General features: G+C 44.7%; 1 long non-coding RNA gene across 2 annotated transcripts; it reads right to left on the bottom strand.

Moving 5' to 3' along the window:
• Nucleotides 1–2,192: 2,192 nt before the first annotated feature.
• Nucleotides 2,193–16,818, bottom strand: LOC132541762 (uncharacterized). 2 transcript variants are annotated; one of them, XR_009552860.1, is made up of 3 exons: nt 16,797–16,818; nt 5,523–5,724; nt 2,193–2,903 (listed from the first exon to the last, which is right to left on the bottom strand). It is a non-coding gene; the product is annotated as an uncharacterized LOC132541762 (long non-coding RNA). The 2 variants fall into 2 exon arrangements; XR_009552859.1 differs by having other exon boundaries at nt 2,193–2,871.
• Nucleotides 16,819–20,606: the final 3,788 nt, after the last annotated feature.

Genomic DNA, 20,606 nt, shown 5'->3' with positions numbered 1-20,606 from the left:
CACAAGTGGTGAAGCAGGTCTGCAGGTGTCTGTCTTTCTCTCCCCTTCTCTGTTTTCCCCTCCTGTCTCCATTTCTCTCTGTCCTATCCAACAATGACGACATCAATAACAACAACAATAGTAACTACAACAACAATAAAAAACAAGGGCAAGAAAAAGGAAAGTAAATAAATATAACAAATAAAGAAAGAAAAAGAGAAAAAAAGCGCATGTGCATTCTTGGCACCACAGCAGGAGACCTGTTTCTCTTCCAACAATGAGCACTTTATACTAAGCGAACCAGCAGCCTCCTCTGCCGGGCCTCCCTCTCAACCTGCCTACTCCTTTCTCTGCATTCTGTGAGTGGCAGCAGGTCAGAAACACTGGCGCCATTGTGCTTGCTGGCCTCTCACTCAGTGTCTACATCTGGGTGGTCATGCACAGTCAGTGATGCCAAGGGAAATGGCTTTTGTTTGTACACATTTTACCGTGTGCTTGGTTCAGGGCAGTGGTGCTCATGTGTATTAAGCTCTTTTTTTTTTTTAATCTCCTTATTGGGGGATTAGTGGTTTACAGTTGACAGTAAAATACAACAGTCTGTACATGAGTAACACTTCCCACTTTTCCACATAACAATTCAACCCCCACTAGGTCCTCTCTGCCATTCTGTTCCAGGACCTAAACCCTACCCCCCCTATGCCCTACCCCAGACTCTTTTTTTTTAATTTCTTTATGTTTTTTTTAAATTTCTTTATGTTTTACATTTGACAGTAAATACAACAGTTTGTACATGCAGAACATTTATCAGTTTTCCACATAATAGTACAACCCCCACTAGGTCCTCTGTCATCCTTTTTGGACCTGTATTCTCCCCCCTCACCCACTCCAGAGTCTTTTACTTTGGTGCAATATGCCAATTCCAGGTCAGGTTCTTTTTGTGTTTTCTCTTCTGATCTTGTTTTTCAACTTCTGCCTGAGAGTGAGATCATCCCATATTCATCCTTCTGTTTCTGACTTATCTCATGTCACATAATTTCTTCAAGCTCCGTCCAAGATAGGGTGAAGAAGGTGAATTCACCATTTTTAATTTTTTAGTAGCTGAGTAGTATCCCATTTGTGTGTGTGTGTGTGTGTGTGTGTGTGTGTGTGTGTGTGTGTATCAGAACTTGCTCAGCCACTCATCTGTTGTTGGACACCTGGGTTGCTTCTAGGTTTTGGCTATTACACAAGTATTTTTGAATGGGTATGTTTGGTTCCTTACTATATGCCTAGGAGAGGAATTACAGGGTCATAGGGTAGGTCCACTTCTAGCCTTCTGAGAGTTCTCCAGACTGCTCTCCACAGGGGTTAAACCAACATATTATGCTCTTGTATCCTTTCTTTATGTTTATTATCTTTATTTATTTGATAAGAACAATTAGAAATCTAGAGGGAAGGGGGAATAGAGAGGGAGAGAGACAGAGAGACACCTGCAGCACAGCTTCAACACTTGCAAATCTTTCCCCCTGCAGGTGGGGACCAGGGGCTTGAACCTAGGTTCTTGCACACTGTAATGTGCGCTCAATCAGAGGTGCCACCCTCAGCCTCCTCTTTTATCCTTTCAACAACTGTCAGGTCATTTTTTATTTTATTATTATTATTAAAGAATGTATTTATTTATTCATGAAAAAGATAGGAGAAGAGAAAGAACCAGACATCACTCTGGTACATGTGCTGCCGGGGATTGAACTCCGGACCTCATGGTTGAGAAGCCAATGCTTTATCCACTGTGCCACCTCCCGGAACACTCAGGTCACTTTTATTATTGCCCTGATGTCACAGGTGAAGAAATGGACTCTTAGAGAGGGTAAGTGCTTTGTCCAGGGACACAAAGTTAGGGCCAGAGCTGGGATCCACACCTAGGTCTGTCTGACTCACAAGTCTAAGTTGTGGATGTCACTGTCCTCGCTGGTTCAATATTACATCCTAGGGCTGGCAACATAGCTCACTCGGATAGCGCACTGCTTTGCCATGTGTGTGTGACCCAGGTTCAAGTTCAGCCCCTACTGCCCTGAAGGAAGCCTTGGGTACTGTGACATCTCTCCCTCTGGCTGTCCCCCTCCCCTTCCTTGCCCCTCCCCTCCCCCCTCTCTTAGTGTGCCTATCAAAAAAAAAAGACATTAAATAAATATTACATCCTGAAGTCACTGTCTTGCTGTGGAGCTGTTATTTTCGCCCCATAATTATAGCATCATTATTACCTTACATAACTTTTTTTTATTTCCTCCAGGGTTATTGCTGGGGCTCGGAGCCTGTACTATGAATCGACTGCTCCTGGCGGCCATCTTTTTTCCATTGTTGCTGTTATTGTTGAGGGAGAAGAGGAAGACAGAGAGGGAGAGAGAGACAGACATCTACAGACCTGCTGCACTGTTGGTGAAGCAAACCCCCTGCAGGTGGGGAACTGGGGGCTGGAAGCAGAACCCTCATGCCAGTCTTTGCGCTTTGCATTATGTGTGCTTAACCCAGTGCAGTACTGCTTGGCCCCCTCTTTTTTTTTTCAATTAGTCATTTAGTAATGATTGACAAGATTGTGGGATAAGAGGGGTACAATTCCATATAATTCCCACCACTAAAGTTCCATATTCCCTCCCTTCCATCAGAAGTTTCCTTATTCTTTGTCCCTCTGGGAGTATGGACCTTTATGATCTTTATGGGGTGCAGAGGGTGGAACGTCTGGCTTCTGTAATTGCTTGTCCCCTGGACATGGGCTTGGCAGGTGGAGCCATACTCCCAGGCTATTTCTGTCTTCCCTAGTGGAGTAGGGCTCTAGGGAGGTGGGGTTCCAGGACACATTGGTGAAGTCATCTACAGTAGCTTTCTTTCTTTCTTTCTTTCTTTCTTTCTTTCTTTCTTTCTTTCTTTCTTTCTTTTTTAGCAGTGTTCTGGTAATAAATAAAAAAAAAAAAGAAAATTTAAAAATGTTCTCATTCCATAATCCGATTATCACACTATACATACGCCGACAAGTTCACCTCCTTTTCCAAGGGAGGGCAACTCAGTGACTCTTGCAAATACTTTCTTTCTGCTTTGTCTTTCTACTCGTGGTCTTGCCTCTTCTAGTGTGTTTTCATGTAGCAAATGGAGTGATCACTCTCAAAAACTCTCTCTCTCTCTTGCCGGGCTAGCTTTGCGGGAGGGAGAAAGATGACCAGGGACTCATGGCTGAGCTGGAAAGCAGTATCTCTTTATTCACGTGGAACGCAGCACAGTCTAAGCTAAGCTATCTAAACTATCTATAATCACAATCCTGTCCATATATATATATATATATATACTCGCCAAGCAGGGTGGAAACAGGATGTGACGTAGAGAGGGTGGAGCGAAAAGAGACTGATACAAATCAAGGTGTACTACGAGAGGGGGCGGAGCAAAAAGACATCCTGATTAAACATGATTAAACCAATGCCCTGCAGGCAGGGCGGTGCTTAGTTAACAGTGATTATGTAAATAGAATACAGTGTTAAGCAGGGGGGATTAAACCAATGAAACAGAAGGGGTTTTAGAAGCAGAAGTAGAAGCATACCAACACACTTTCTCTTCCATCTTTAGTGATTCCTATCACTTTCAATCCAAACTACTTAATAAGACATCACGACTCCCCAAGGACTACATTTTTCTTGGGATGCATTGGATCGACCTTCTCGTGGTGCATCCCGTGAGTACCCGTTTATTGGGGAAACTGACGATCCTTCCTAGCCGACTGAATCCACATGGATCCCAGTCACTTTCAAAGCCAGCAACAAGCAGACATCAGGTTCAACCTAACGCTGTTGACTGGCTACGGAAGAAGGGCAAACGCTAGAAGAAGAAGAAACATTTTTCTTGTGTTCTACAATTCAGTCATCATCCTCCTTTCCTTTCACCTCTCCCAAAAGACCATCGTTCAGGGGGATTGGGAGACAGCATAATGGTTAGAAGACTTTCATGCCTGGGGCTCCAAAGTCCCAGGTTTAATTCCTAGCACCATCATGAGCCAGAGCTGAGCAGGGCTGTGGTAATAATAAAAGTAACAAAAAGGCCATAGTTTGTGCCTTTGCATATACTGCACTATTTTTCCTGGAGTGCCTTTCACCTATCTAACTGGTGTCTAGTCATCCCTTAAGACTTGGTTTAAGGGAGTCGGGCAGTAGCGCAGCAAGTTAAGTGTAGGTGGCGCAAAATGGAAGGACCGGCATAAGGATCCCGGTTGGAGCCCCCGGCTCCCCACCTGCAGGGGAGTCGCTTCACAGGTGGCAAGGCAGGTCTACAGGTGTCTTTCTCTCCCCCACTCTGTCTTCCCCTCCTCTCTCCATTTCTCTCTGTCATATCCAACAACAGCTACAACAATAACAACAATAATAACTAAACAATAAAACAAGGGCAACAAAAGGGAATAAATAAATTTAAAAAAAAGTCTTGGTTTAAGTGTCATCTCCTTCAGGAAGTCTTCTGTGAATGCCTCCCTGTGGCTCTTCCATGTGACTCTGAACCCTGTGAATGTCATAGGATATTTTGTACTTTGCCTTTATTCTGCCTGTGCACATGCGGTTCTGCGGGAATGTTACTCTTCATCCTCTCTTTGGTTGATTGGTCCTAAAGGTCACTTCCTCAGGGATGGCTTCCAGGACTCCTTTGCCTTCTATCAGCTCTCCAAGCTGCACTCCCTGTGCTGGGCTCTGCTATAGTGGCTTATAAGCTCTGCAAGGACACATCGTCCCACAGAGCCTACAGACAACAGCCTACACACAGCAGTACCTGGCACACTGAAAAGTTCAGTGAACACTTGACTCTATAAATGAACACCCTCAGACACATTCAATATGTTGGCTTAGTGTCGGAAACTCAGAGAAGGGCAGGTGATCAACAAAATGATTGAGTGAACTAGAGCGAAAAATGCAGGTTGTCACCAAAGCTCCTAGGGCTGTCCAGGAAATCAGTTTGCAAAGAATTAAGAAGCGGGGGGGGGGGGGGGGGGGGCAGTGGTAGTGAGCTGGCTTAAGCGAACATAGCACAAAGCACAGGGTCTGGTGCAAGGATCCCGGTTCGAGCCCCTGGCTCCCCACCTGCGGGGGGGGGGCGAGGGGCATTTCACAGGTCATGATGCAGGTCTGCAGGTGTCTACTTTTCTCTCTTCCTGTCTTCCCCTCCTCAATTTCTCGCCGTCCTATCTAACAACGACAAAAATGCGGGAAAAAAATGGCTGCCAGGAGCAGTGGATTTGTAGTGTAGGCATCAAGTCCCAGTGATAACCTTGGAGGCAAAAGAAAACAAAAAAGAATTAAGGATCCAATAGAGGCAGATAGAACTGCTGGGGAAGGTGGGCCCTGGGAGATGGCACAGCAGATAGCCTTGGACCCTCAAGCAGGAGTTCCTAAGTTTGACCCCCAGAAGCTCATGTGCAGGACTCTGAAGAGGATATAACCAGAGGGACACAGGCTATGGTTGCTGGCTGTGTTTTTGCAAGGGGGATTTTTTTTATCCCCTAACGATGGGACTGAGAGATCACTGGGTAGGGAGCATACCTGGCCCTGCACGTGATGCAGGTTTTGACCTCACTGCTGCTATGGCAACAGGGGCACTGTCTCTGTGATGTTGACTCTCATAATTCCTTCCTGGCAGCTTCAGAACCAGAGGCAAGGAGTGAGGGGTTAGAATGGCCAGTGTCGCTGCTCCTTCAGACAAAGCAAATGGCAGTGGGTCCTGGAAGCAGTGGCCTGTGGAATGCTGTCAGGGGAGGAGAGAAAGTCAAAAGAGGCCCAGGGATAGGGTGATAGGGTAAAATGTACCAGTTGCTCTCAGACTGGAATAGGTGTGAGAGTCTGCTGGAGGGCTTGTTAAAAGCCACTTTGCACAGTGCCACCCAGAGTTTCTGAGTCAGTAAATCAGGCTTGTTTGCATTTCTGATGTATTTCCACATCATTCTGCCAGTCTTTGAGAAGAGCCCAGCTCACCGGGGTGCGAGGAGGAAGCCAGCAAGTGTCCTACTCTCCTGAGGTCTCATTTTGGTTGCAAAAAGGACAGACATCACTGGAAACACAGAAAGGACACGGGCACACACACAACCACGCACCCCCACACACACAACTGCGTGTCAATATGGACTTACAATCAAGGGGTTCCATGCCTTTTCTGGGGTGCCCATACTGTCTTACTTCTCTCTTTGTTGTTCTTCCAACAGTTGGTACCTTCTTCTTCTTTCTTAATGTAGATTTTCTTTTCTTTTTTTCCCCTTTATTGGGGATTAATGTTTTACAGTTAACAGTAAATACAATAGTTTGTATATGCATAACTGTGGGGAGCCACATGTGCCCTCAAGGTTGCTATTGGCTTGACCACAGAATCTCTGTTCACAGAAGGCCTTGCTGAAAAGATAAGTTCTTGCTTCTCTACTCTTTAGAGTCTTTGTTCACAGACGGCCTTGCCTAAAAGATAAGTTTCTGTCTCCCAACTCCATTTCCCCATGAATCACCCAGGACCTTCCAGATAATGGCTGATTACCATGACAACACACCACTTCAATCAACAGTCCCCAACTACTAACTCCCTCCTGGCCTGGCCTTAAAAACAGCACCTTTGGTGCTAATAAACAGACTTGATCAGAATCTTGACTTGTCTCATTTCTCTCGCGTGTCTTGTCCTCTGTCCTCTCCCTCTTGTCCTTGTCCTCACTCCCTCTCCTAGATTTGCCCACGTTGAAGGCCCCCCGCGGGACGGGACACATGACATTTCTCAGTTTTCCTCTTAACAACACAGCCTCCACTAGGTCCTCTGCCATCATGTTCAAGGACCTGTACTCTCCCTCCCCCCTCATCCACCCCAGAGTCTTTTACTTTCATGCAATACAGTTGGTATCTTTTCAGCCACCAGCTAAAATGTCCCAGGACCCTTGAACAATGGCAAGCTCCAGAGCTGAGTGTAACCCTGCCCATATGCAAACAGCAGCAACACCACACACACACACACACACACACACACACACACACACACCCGCGCCATCTCAAACATCAGGCCTGCTCTCTCTAGGAATCTCTAAGCCCTGGGAAACCTCGCTCAGGCCTTGGCCAGAGAAGAGTCTCACAGATGGTAAGGGACATGGATGAGAGAAATGTCCTCAAAGGGGAGAATCAGCAGAGGGGGCAGTACCATTAGCACCTGGGCCCATCCCCTGAGCAAGCGCTACTTAGACTTTTTAAAATTTTATTTATAAAAAGGAAACACTGCCAAAACCATAGGATAAGAGGGGTATAACTCCAAACAATTCCCACCACCAGAACTCTGTATCCTATCCCCTCCCTTGATGGTTTTCCTATTCTTTATCCCTCTGGGAGTATGGACCCAGAGTCATTATGGGATGCAGAAGGTGGAAGGTCTGGCTTCTGTAATTGCTTCCCCACTGAACATGGGCGTTGACAGGTAGATCCATACTCCCAGCCTATCTCTTTCTTTCCCTAGTGGGGAAGGGCTCTGGGGAAGCGGAGCTCCAGGACACATTGGTGGGGTTGTTTGTCTAGGGAAGTCTGGTTGGCATCATGCTGGCATCTGGAACCTGGTGGCTGAAAAGAGAATTAACATATAAAGTCAAACAAATTGTTGACTAATCATGAACCTAAAGGCTGGAATAGTGCAGATGAAGAGTTGGGGGGGGGTCCTCCTTTTTGTAGATAGTTATTAGGCATATTTTAGTTACATTCCAAAGGGCCTGTGGCTATAGTAGTGTTTTGTTTTTTTTTTCCTTTCCCCTGAGCCTGAAATCTGATATGCAGGTGGATCCAAGTTATTGTCTAGGGAGATGATGTCATGGCTGGAAAAAGGACCAGAAAGCTGGGTCAGGGAAGAGAGTAGCTCCCAAATATGGGAAATGTGTATAAATACTGTTGACTGTAAACCCCATTGATTTGATGTGATCTGGGGCCCATATTCAGCTTAGGAGCCTATGTGACCTTTGCATCCCTGTAGATCTGAGCTCACATTCTGTGGTCATGTGGTTCCAAGCTGCCCCAATATCAGGACCCATCTTCCTCAGGTGTGGCATAAAGTATGTTGTCCAGCCTCCCTTCAGAGGATGGAACATTTTCTACCGTTGTTGATCCAAGGGCAAGGTCCTATGGGGGTCTATTGTGTTGTTCTTGATAGATATGACGGGTAACAATGGAGAGAGGGATTTATTCGAGGTCCAGGCCCATCATGTCTGTTTGGGAATCTCAGGACTCCCTGAACAGGGCCCCAGCTGATGGGGTGGCCTGATAGCAACTAAAGAGTCATTGTTTAAGTATGCCAGTCTCTTGCCCTTATTCAGCTTTTGCAGTCCTTGCTTTGATAAGGTTATCTTTGGAGTGAGTGAGGGAAGTGTAATAGGAAGTAGGTGAGGAGGATATCTAAGTCTAAGTGAACACTATTTCATTATGAACTTTATACTGACTCACTGAGAACTAATGTGTACTTTTGCTTTCAGGTATATATTTTGCCCTAATTTATGGATACATGTGAATCTATGCTCTGTATCATGGGACCTGATCTATATCTAGGTTTTGGGACTTTGTTAGGAAATGAACCACCTGGAGTAGAATCAGAGAATCCTATGAAAAGAAAGGTCTCACCCAAGTAATGAGGCTGAAGGGTTGACATTCCACACCTGACATCTGGACACAGTCTGAAGTGAAGCATGCTGAGGTGGTACTCGTTGCATTGATTAGGTTGGGATTGGCGGATGCAATATCGTTTGGTATGAATTGAGAGAAGTATGCAGGAAAATGAGCCCCACCCTAGAGGTTCCAGGACTGGGGGAAATATAGGCTCTATAGAGGAAGTGGGAGGTTCCTGCTGTCTTAGGGTTTAAGGAGACAGGAGATAGTTATTGCTATAATCACATTATTTGGCAATTGGGTTAACTTTGAAATATCACTTTGTTAGGATTTGCTGTATCATACACAACATCACCATAATTTATGTCCTTTGGCATTATTTGTATATAGCTGTGCCACCGGTTGCTTCTGTTCTCCCTGGTCTAAGCTTTTAAGAGAGTCAACATATCAAAGACTCAGCCTATGATCTATACATTAAAAAGTTTGAGACAATCAATTTTTCCCCTTTGTGTTAAATAGTGATTTATATGACTACAAATTAATAGTAGTGCACATAAACATTGTTTCCACCACCAAAAGACTGTGTCTCATCCCATCCTGCTCCACCTAATTGTTTCTTGACTGCTCAGTGAGTGGCTTGCTTTAATGTACATATTTATTTAATTATGTAATAAATGCTCATAAACTCACCACCCAAAACAAAGGCACAGCAGTCCGCACCCTTGGCAATAACGGCCATTTTCAGCTGAGAGTTCCTGGATCTTGTGTTTATTGGCCTTTGCTTTTCTTTTTCTATCATTTACATTTTTATTTAATGATTAAAAATATTTATTTATTTGATAGCACAGAAATTTGAGTGGGGGGGAGATAGAGAGGGAGAGAGACACCTGTATCCTGCTTCACTGCTGGTGAAGCTTTGCCACTACAGGGAGGTTGAACGCAGATCTTCGCACATAGTGACATGTGCACTCTAAGGATGTGCCACCATTTGGGCCTGGGAAGCTGGCTTTCTTTCTTTTCTTTTTTTTTTTTTTGCCTCCAGGGTTATTGCTGGGGCTCAGTGCCTGCACCATGAACCCACTGCTTCTGAAGGCCATTTTTCCCCCTTTTGTTGCCCTTATTATTGTAGCCTTCTTGGGGTTATTATTGTTATTGTTGATGTTGTTCGTTGTAGGATAGGACAGAGAGAAATGGAGAGAGGAGGGGAAGACAGAGAGGGGGGGGAGAAAAACAGACACCTGCAGACTTGCTTCACTGCCTGTGAAGCGACTCCCCTGCAGGTGGGGAGCAGGGGGCTCAAACAGAGATCCTTACACCGGTCCTTGCACTTTCCACCATGTGTGCTTAACCCACTGCACTATCACCCGACCCCCTGGGAAGCTGGTTTTCCTGGGGACTCTAAAGCATTATTTTGGGAAATGAATAGGGAGGGTGTACTTGAGGTAAAAAGGGCCTAGTATCTGTGGGATTTGGAAAGCCTGATAGTAAAGACAATACAAGTCCTTAGAATCAGCAGCCCAGGTGGCTCACCTGGTTTAGTGCACTCATCACAGAGAGCAAGGGTGCAGGTTCAAGCCTCTAGTCTCCATCTGCAGGGAGAAAGTTTTTCAAGCGGTAAAGCAGGGCTGCAGGTGTCTTTCTGTCTCTTCCTCTCTTCTTCACTATTTCCTCCTTCCCTCTCAGTTTCTCTCTAGCCAATAATAAATAAATAAGTAGAACATTTTTAAAAAAGAAAAGACTGTCCCTTGGTTTATTTCTCCACTTTCCCACTCATGGACTTTCATGTCATCTTCAGTGTCTTCTATTATCAGGACAAGGGGTTTAAAATATTCTATTAATTTTTTTCTTAATAACATAATAGGAAAACATGGATGAACTAGAGCATCAATCTGGCATATGAGGGGCCAGAAATTGAACTTGGGACCTCATGCTTGAAAGTCCTGCTTTCTACCACTAAGTCACCTCCCCGGCTGGCAGAAGAGTGATTTTTCTGAGTGTGGATATTATTGTATGTCATACATGTGGAGAACTTGTGGGAGTGGAGTGGTTTGGCTTTCGGGTTGATGCTGGGTTGTTTTCCAGCAAAATGGAAAAGCTGGAACCCTCATGCATTGCTGATGGTCATGGGCAGGTGCTATAGAAAACATATGGAAGTTCCTCAAGTAATTAAAAATAGAACTACCATATGGTCCAAGAAGTCCTCTTCTGGGTATTCATCCAAAGAGCTGAAAATAAGACATCAAGGAAATATATGCACACTCATGCTCAGAACATCTTTATTCATAATAGCCCAGAGGTGGAAACTATCTTAAAGTCCATCAGTGAATGAATGACTAAAGACAATGTGGGGGTGGGGGTAGATAGCATAATGGTTATGCAAGGAGACTCCCAAGCCAGAGTCTCCAACATCCCAGGTTCAACTCCCTGCCGCAGCACCATAAGCCAGAGCTAAGCAGTGCTCTAGTAAAAAACAAAACAAAACAAAACAAACAAAACACCCACCCCCAAGCCATATGATATAAGCATATAGCATTTTGCCAGGAAGCTAGACCCTTCCCTAGGCCTCACTGTTTCATTCTTTCCATCTGTAACCAGCTTTTTTCTCCCCTCCTCATGTATAGCAATGCAGTTCAGTGCTCTGGGAACCACACCCTGTATGGGTACCCTTGATATTCAAGGAAGCTGTTAATTGTCTTTCCTGACTCCATTTCCAAAGGGGAGCCTATATATTGGGGCTGTGTGGTGGCTTGCCTGGTTAAGTACACACACGGTACAGTGGGCAAAGACCTAAGTTCGAGACCTGGCCCTCACACCTACAGGGGGAAAGCTTCACAAATAGTGAAGCAGGGCTTCAGGTGTCTCCCTCTCTCTCTCTCACCTCACCACTTCTCTCTGTACTGTCAAATAGAAAAAGGGGAGAAACGGGGAAAATGGCTACTTGAAGCAGTGAATCCATCATGCAGGCATTGTGCCCCAATGGTAATCCTGGTGGGAGGAGGAGAAGGAGGAGGAAAAGATGTTAAATGTTATGACAGGAATAAATAAAGGGACATGACAGAGCCAAGGAGGTGACCTAAACAGGTTTCTCTGAAAAAGAGAATATTTGCCTTAAGACTTAAAGGAGAATCAAGCCCAGACAGACGGAAAGCATCATGGAAACAGTGTCCTTGGGGACAGAAAAGAGCTTGGTGTGTCTAAGAAACAAAAGAAGCCAGTGGGAAGGAGTGAAGGGTGGTAAGAGACTGAACTGGTCTGTGCAGAACTTCGAGAAGCAAGCGGCACCAGGAAGCTGTTAATTATTAACACGAAAGTAGCTCAGTGAAACATAGGACCTAAAGACACCTTTGGGTTTGCACCCAAGGCCTGTAACTTGCTATCTGCAGGACTCTAAGCCAGCAGTTCTCAGACTTTGACCTGCATTCCAGCCACCTGCTGGGTTCCATTCTGGGCTCCTGGTTCAGTCAATCAGGGTGGGGTCCAGACTTGGCATGTCTAACAAGTTCTCAGGTGTAGTAGGTGTGGCTGGTCCTGGGACCACATTGAATCATGTTCTCTTTCTTCCTTCCTTTCTTCCTTTCTTCCTTCCTTTCTTTCTTTTCTTTCTTTCTTTCTATCTCTCTCTCTCTCTTTTTCAGATATATCTATTTGACAGAGCAGAAAGAAATTAAAACAGGAAGGGGGAGATAGAGAGGGAGACAGAGACACTTGCAGTAATGCTTCATCACTTGTGAAGCTTTCCTTCCCTGTAGGTGGGGGGATGGAGAACTTGAAGTAGGGTCTTTGCACATGGTAATGTGTGCAGTCAGACAGGTGCACCACTGCCTGGCCCTGAGACTCATGTTCTTTTTTTTATTTTTATTTATAAAATGGAAACACTGACAAGACTATATGATAAGAGGGGTACAATTCCCACCACCAGAACTCCATACCCCATCCTTCCCCTGATAGCTTTCCTATTCTTTATGCCTCTGGGAACATGGACCCAGGGTCATTGTGGGTTGCAGAAGGTGGAAGGTCTGGCTTCTGTAATTGCTTCCCCACTGAACATGGGCATTGACAGGTGGACCCATACTCCCAGCCTGTCTCTCTCTTTCTCTAGTGGGGTGGGGCTCTGGGGAAGCTGAGCTCCAGGACACATTGGTGGGGTCTTCAATCCAGGGAAGCCTAGCCGGCATCCTGTTGCCCTTTTTTATTGTTCTAGTTATTGTTATTGATGTCGTCGTTGTTGGATAGGGCAGAGAGAAATGGAGAGAGGAGGGGAAGACAGAGAGGGGGAGAGAAAGATAGACACCTGCAGACCTGCTTCACCGCCTGTGAAGCGACTCCCCTGCAGGTGGGGAGCCGGGGGCTCGAACCGGGATCCTTACACCGGTTTTTTCACTTTGAGTCACATGCGCTTAACCCGATGTACTACTGCTCTACTCCACACAATTTCTACCACCAGAACTCTGTATCCCATCCCCTCCCCTGATAGCTTTCCTATTCTTTATTCCCTTTGGGAACATGGCCCCAGGGTCATTATGGGATGCAGAAGGTGGAAGGTCTGACTTCTGTAACTGCTTCCCCCACTGAACATGGGTGTTGACAGGCCGATCCATACTCCCAGCCTGTCTCTCTCTTTCCCTAGTGGGGTGGGGCTCTGGGGAAGCGGAGCTCCAGGACACATTGGTGGGGTTGTCTGCACAGGGAAGTCTGGTTGGCATCATGCTAACATCTGGAACCTGGTGGCTAAAAGAAGAGTTAACAAACAAAGCCAAACACCCCAGGATGCTCTGGCCTGCATTGCCTGCCTGCTGCTGCCTTCATTAAGAGAAAGAAGGCTTGGTGTTTCTCTCCTCTCCTCTCCCGAGTCAACTGGGAATACCAAAGGAGATCATCTGGGACCACAACAAGACAGGACTAGAATGACTTCAGAAACCCACCAAAATCACTGGTGAGTGCAAACACGTGTGGCTCATGGACAGAGAGGAGCCTAGGGAGAGATTAAGTGGCTGGTAACAGTCCAGCAGTTTACCAGTTGAGACACCACCTCCAGTCTGTTTCACCAACAAAAAGATGGCTGAAGGGAAGAGAGGACTCCTCTATGACTCATCAAATGCAACTGTGAGTCTCCATTGTTACTGCCCTCAGAAGCTGGAACAGCAGGGGAGAGGCCCTGTGCTGACACCAGGGGACAGTGAACTAACCAGGAAACTCAGGAGGAGATCTATACCTCAGTGCCCTAGTGGTGGGGCTGTGAGAGTCTCTTTGAATAACCACTGGATTATCTCTGCCCCACCCTGCTTTATCCTTTGGAGTGAGGGATTAAGCTAAGAAGCCTACTTATAGTTTAAAAGCCTGCAGGCTCCTATAGCCTACAGGGAAGAAAAAGAACAAAAGAGGCTTTTAATCCACTGTGCTCCAACTCAGGGATTAGAATAATATTGAAACAACTGTCAATTTCCACAACTATGAACCCATTAATTACCTTACTTAGACACAAGTCAAAACAGGCAAGAGTGTTCAGTAATTTGAAAAGTACTGAGAGAGGGACCTCATAACATACTATATAAAATGGTTAAACTGACAAGAAGAAATACTAAAAATGAACCAGGACGGGGAGTCGGGCTGTAGTACAGCGGGCTAAGCGCAGGTGGCGCAAAGCACAAGGACCGGCATAAGGATCCCGGTTCGAACCCCGGCTCCCCACCTGCAGGGGAGTCGCTTCACAGACGGTGAAGCAGGTCTGCAGGTGTCTATCTTTCTCTCCTCCTCACTGTCTTCCCCTCCCTCTCTCCATTTCTCTCTGTCCTATCCAACAACGACAACAACAATAATTACAACAATAAAACAACAAGGGCAACAAAAGGGAATAAATAAATAAAATTAATTAAAAAAAATGAACCAGGACAAGAGTCCAGCTAAAAGCCCCCCAAAGGTTGAAGCACAAAATAATGAGGTCAACTGTTGGTATGCTTCTAGTTCTGCTTCTGGGACCCCTTCTGTTACATTGCTTGATGTTGTGGTCTATTTACATGGTCATTCTGTTACATTGGTTTAATCCTCACTCCCCTGCCTCCAGGATATTGGTTTGGCCCTCGCTCCCTCTGCCTCTGGGACATTGGTTTAGTCCTCGCTGGTTCTCGCTCTTCCCTTCTCCCCATCCCCTATTGTACATACTTCCTTGGTTCCTGACTCTTCCGCCTGAGGAGAGAGATGCAGGACAGACTTGTGATTAGAGAGATTAGATGGTTATTGAACTGCATCCCCACTCGTGAATAAAGATTGAACTGTGTTCTCAGCTCAGCCATGAGTCCCTGGTCGTCTCTCTCTCCCGCCCGTGAGGCTATTCCAGCAGTCAACATCCAAACACTAGTTAAGGAAATAATCACAGGAGTGAGTAAAGAGTTTAAAGGAATTGTCATCAGAAATGCAGAAACAGCAAATGAGACTCTGGAAGAAAATGCTAATTATCTCAAGGTTATTAGAGAGCTGAAAGCTGAAATAGCTGAGCTAAGAACACAGCTAGCTGAACAAGCTAAAACAGTATCAGAACAGGGTAACAAAATAAATGAACTCCAGAAAACAGTAGAGGGGAGAGAGAATAGAATCAATGAGGCTGAAGACAGAATTAGCAAGATCGAGGACAAATTAGAGACAACTAAAAAAGAAATAAGAGATCTCAAAAAAAGATTAAGAGATATTGAAAACAACAACAGAGACCTATGGGATGACTTCAAAAGAAATAATATACGCATTATTGGCTTACCAGAGGAAGGAAGAGAGGGAGGGGAAGAAAGCATTCTTTAGGACATAATAGCTGAGAACTTCTCAAATTTAGGCAACATCAAAGACATAAATATTCAAGAAGCCCAGAGGGTCCCAAATAGAATTAACCCAGACTTAGACACTAAGACACATCCTATTTAGAATGGAAAGGAATAAGGATAAAGAAAGGATCCTGAAGGCTGCAAGAGAAAAACAAAGAGTCACCTACAGAGGAAACCCCATAAGATTAGCAGCAGACTTCTCCACACAAACACTACAAGCCAGAAGAGAATGACAAGATATCTATCGAGTGCTCGTTGAGAAAGGCTTTCAACCAAGACTACTGTATCCTGCTAGATTGTCATTCAGATTAGATGGAGGCATAAAAGCCTTCTCAGACAAGCAGCAGTTGAAAGAATCAACTATCACCAAGGCTGCCCTGAAAGAGGTTCTGAAAGGTCTCCTATAAATAGTCAGACCACCATAAATAGGTCATATGTCAGAACACTCTAAAACTCTACAAGAATGGCGTTAAAATATCTTCAATTTTTGATATCAATAAATGTGAATGGCCTGAATTCACCTATTAAAAGGTACAGAGTAGGAAGATGGATCAGAAAACCCAACCCAACAATAGGCTGTCTACAGGAAACCTACCTAACTCAACAAGACAAACACAGACTCAAAGTGAAAGGATGGAAAACTATCATACAAGCCAATGGCCCACAAAAAAGGGCAGGAACAGCTATTCTCATATCTGACACGATAGATTTTAAAATAAATAAAAATTAAAAAGATGGGGATGGACACTACTTAATGCTCAGAGTATCAGTCAATCAAGAGGACTTACCAATTATTAACTCTATGCACCCAATGAGAAGCCTCACAGAATGGGAGAAGATTTTTACATGCCATACATCGACAAGAGGCTAATAACCAAAATATATAAAGAGCTTGCCAAACTCAACAACAAGAAAACAACTAACCCCATCCAAAAATGGGAAGAGGACATGGACAGAATATTCACCACAGAAGACATCCAAAAGGTCTAGAAACACATGAAAAAATGCTCCAAGTCTTTGATTATCAGAGAAATGCAAATAAAGACAACAGTGAGATACCTGTGAGCCTGACATCTGATATGAGTTACTGATTCTACATCCTTCCCTTTATCTGAAAAACTGGCCTTTTTCTCCTGGTTCATGTGATCACTGAATGACATCAGCTATGGGAAAGCCCGTTGTGGGCAGAAAAATCCACAGAGGGAATTAGCAACTTAATAATGTTTAATAATCACTCCTCCCATATGTGTTTCCTTCACAATTTATTGAGAACATTCACATACACCACAGGCGGCTGCTTGGGGCAGTGTCTATTTGATTTTATTTATTCTGGGTTTGTCTGGCTCCCTGAATGCACAAGTGTTTGAAAAATCACAAGTGCTAGAAGGATGGATATCTGCCTTACCCTGCCTGGGAGAAACCTTTGCATTCACCCCCATTCACCCCTCAGACAGAGGCCTGATGCTGCTCGGAAGTGTCTCTGGTTATTTTTGTCAACCCTCATCCCCTCCCACACCTCCCCAAGAAAGCTATTCCATGAGTCATCTAGAGGCCCTGGAGGCAGCTGCCGGTTGGTGGGCTGGTATCTGGCCATTGAGGAGAGGAGGGAGTAATGCTGTCTGCTTGAAGGAAAATTGCATTGAGTCATAGGCTTCCAGAGGGGTCTGTCTCTTGAATGTGTGTACAGGCTGTGCATTTGATATGCATGCTTTTCTTTGTGTTCACTCACAGACTTGACACAGACTCCTTAAATATCTGCTCACTGGACAGACAACCCCACCAATGTCTCCTGGAGCTCCACTTCCCCAGAGCCCCACCCTACTAGGGAGAGAGAGAGAGGCAGGCTGGCAGTATGGATCGACCTGTCAACACCCATGTTCAGCGGGGAAGCAATTACAGAAGCCAGACCTTCCACCTTCTGCATCCCACAATGACCTTGGGTCCATACTCCCAGAGGGATAGAGAATAGGAAAGCTATCAGGGGAGGGGATGGGATACGGAGTTCTGGTGGTAGGAATTGTGTGGAGATGTACCCCTCATTGTATAGTTTTGTCAGTGTTTCCATTTTATAAATAAAAATTATAAAAAGACATAGAGAGAGAGATAGAGAGAGAGGGAATGACCACAGCACCAAATTTCCTTCAGTGAAGTAGGGGTTGGACTTGAACCTGGGTCACATATGTGGCAAAGTAGCTCACTACCCAAGTGAGCTATTTAACCAACCCTTGAAGTTTGTTTTAATGATCTATATTTCACATATGAGTGAAACCATCTGGTAGCTGTCTTTCATCTCTCTACTTCACTAAGTATCATCACCTCCAGTTCCAACCATTTTGTACTAAAGGACACAACCTCATTAAAATTTTTTTATTAGTGACTTAATTTTGGTTTACAAAATTCTAAGATAATAGGGGTATAACTTTACACCATTCCCACCACCAGCATTCTGTATTCCTATGACACTCCAGCAGAAATGGCAATAGTTCTCCCAGAGTCAAAGATATGGGTTAACTCTATATCTAAATCTGTCTATCTGTTTACATATTTTTGCCCATGTTTATTCACTTCTAAGGCCCTGCCTTTACTTCCTTTCTATGTCACACCTACGTTGGTTATTGTGGGTCGTCCCTGGCCCTCCACTTCCCTGGCCACTGGTGGTGGAGACTGAGGAGGACCCTGGAGGTCCTGGGGGGCCCTGGTGACGAGGGAGTGTGCCTCAGAGATGACTCATTTATTGGGGGATACAAGCAAGTAGATACACCCAAAGGTTTGAGAAAGTTTGAGGTAATCATCAATCCATACACAATACAGAGTTAAATCTTGACCTATCAGGGAGTTGGGTGGTAGTGAAGCGGGTTAAGTGCACATGGCGCAAAGCACAAGGACCAGCATAAGGATCTCGGTTTGAGCCCCCTGGCTCCCCACCTGCAGGGGAGTTGCTTCACAAGCGCTGAAGCAGGTCTGCAGGTGTCTGTCTTTCTCTCCCCCCCCTCCATCTTCCCCTCTTTTCTCAATTTCTTTTCGTCCTACCCAACAGTGATGACAACAATAGTAACCACAACAATAAAAAACAACAATAAAACACAACAAGGGCAGGGAGTTGGGCTGTAGCACAGCGGGTTAAGTGCAGGTGGCACAAAGCACAAAGACCGGCGTTAAGGATCCTGGTTCGAGGATTCGACTTCCGGAGGCGGAGCTACGAGCAGCAGATCGCTTTCTCTCCTCTCCTCTCCTCTCCTGGATCAACTAGGAATACCAAAGGAGACCACCCGGACCGAAACAAGACAGGACTAGAATGACCACAGAAACCCAGTAAATCACCCGTGAGTACAAACACGCGGGGCTGGTGACAGAGAGGAGAGAGGGGCCTAAGGAGAGATTAAGTGACTGCTAACAGTTCGACAGTTTGTCAGTGGAGACACCACCTCCAGTCTGCTCCACCAACAAGGGGACAGCTGAAGGGAGGAAAGGACTCCCCAGAGACTCACCAAGTACAACTCTGAGTCTCCATTGCTACTACCCTCAGAATCTGGAGCAGCAACAGGGAGGGACACCAGGGCACAGAGATCTAACCGGGAAACTCAGGAGAAGACCTATACCTCGGTGGCATAGCTGAAGGGCTGTGAAAGTCTCTTTGCATAACCACTGGATTATCTCTGCCACACCCTGCTTTATCTCTTGGTCAGGAGTCATTGATTAAGCCAAGAAGCCTATTGATAGTTTAAAAGCCCTCAGGCTACCATAGCCTACAGGGGAAAAAAAAAAAGGCTTTTACACCACTGAACTCCAACTCAGGGATTGAAAAAACTGTTAACTTATATAAAATGGTTAAAACAACAAGAAAAAATAATGGAGACTCGAACCAGGACAAGAGTCCAGCTAAAAGTCCTCCAGAGGGCGAAGCACAAAACAACGAGTTCAACATCCAAACATTAGCTAAGGAAATAATAACAGGAGTGAGTAAAGAATTTGAAAAAATTGTAATCAGAACTGCAGGAACAACAAATGAGAATATGGAAGAAAATTCTAATAATCTCATGGTTATTAGAGAGCTGAAAGCTGAAATTGCTGAGCTAAGAAGGCAACTAGCTGAACAAGCTAAAACAGTATCAGAGCAGGGCAACAAAATAGATGAACTCCAGAAAGCAGTAGAGGGCAGAGAGAATAGAATCAATGAGGCTGAAGACAGAATTAGCAAGATTGAGGATGAATTAGAGACAACTAAAAAAGAAGTAAGAGATCTCAAAAAGAGATTAAGAGATGCTGAAAACAACAACAGAGTCCTATGGGATGACTTCAAAAGAAACAATATACGCATTATTGGCTTACCAGAGGAAGAAAGAGAAGGGGAGGAAGAAAGCGTTCTCCAGGCCATAATAGCTGAAAATTTCTCTAGTCTAGACAACACCAAAGACATAAAGATTCAAGAAGCCCAGAGGGTCCCAAACAGAATTAACCCAGACCTAAAGACACCAAGACATGTCATACTTAGATTGGAAAGGAATAAGGATAAAGAAAGGATCCTCAAGGCTGCAAGAGAAAAACAAAGAGTCACCTACAAAGGAAAACCCATAAGATTAGCAGCAGACTTCTCCATACAAACACTACAGGCCAGAAGAGAATGGCAAGATATCTATCGACTGCTCAATGAGAAAGGCTTTCAGCCAAGAATACTATATCCTGCTAGATTGTCATTCAGACTAGATGGAAGCATCAAAACCTTCTCAGACAAGCAACAGTTGAAGGAAGCAACCATCACCAAGCCTGCCTTGAAAGAAGTTCTGAAAGGTTTCCTATAAACAACCAGACCACCACAAATAGAACATATATCAAAACACTCTAAAACTCTACAAGAATGGCGTTAAAATATCTTCAATCTTTGATATCAATAAATGTGAATGGCCTGAATTCACCTATTAAAAGACACAGAGTAGGAAGATGGATCAGAAAACACAACCCAACAATATGTTGTCTACAGGAAACTCACCTAACTCAACAAGACAAACACAGACTCAAAGTGAAAGGATGGAAAACTATCATTCAAGCCAATGGCCCACAAAAAAGGGCAGGAACAGCTATTCTCATATCTGACATGATAGACTTTAAAATAGATAAGATTAAAAAAGATAGGAATGGACACTACTTAATGCTCAGAGGATCAGTCAATCAAGAGGACTTAACAATTATTAATATCTATGCACCCAATGAGAAGCCA

Source organism: Erinaceus europaeus, chromosome 12 (assembly GCF_950295315.1).
Source record: "Erinaceus europaeus chromosome 12, mEriEur2.1, whole genome shotgun sequence".
Taxonomy (NCBI): Eukaryota; Metazoa; Chordata; class Mammalia; order Eulipotyphla; family Erinaceidae; genus Erinaceus; species Erinaceus europaeus.
This window is presented reverse-complemented; position numbering and strand designations above follow the sequence as displayed.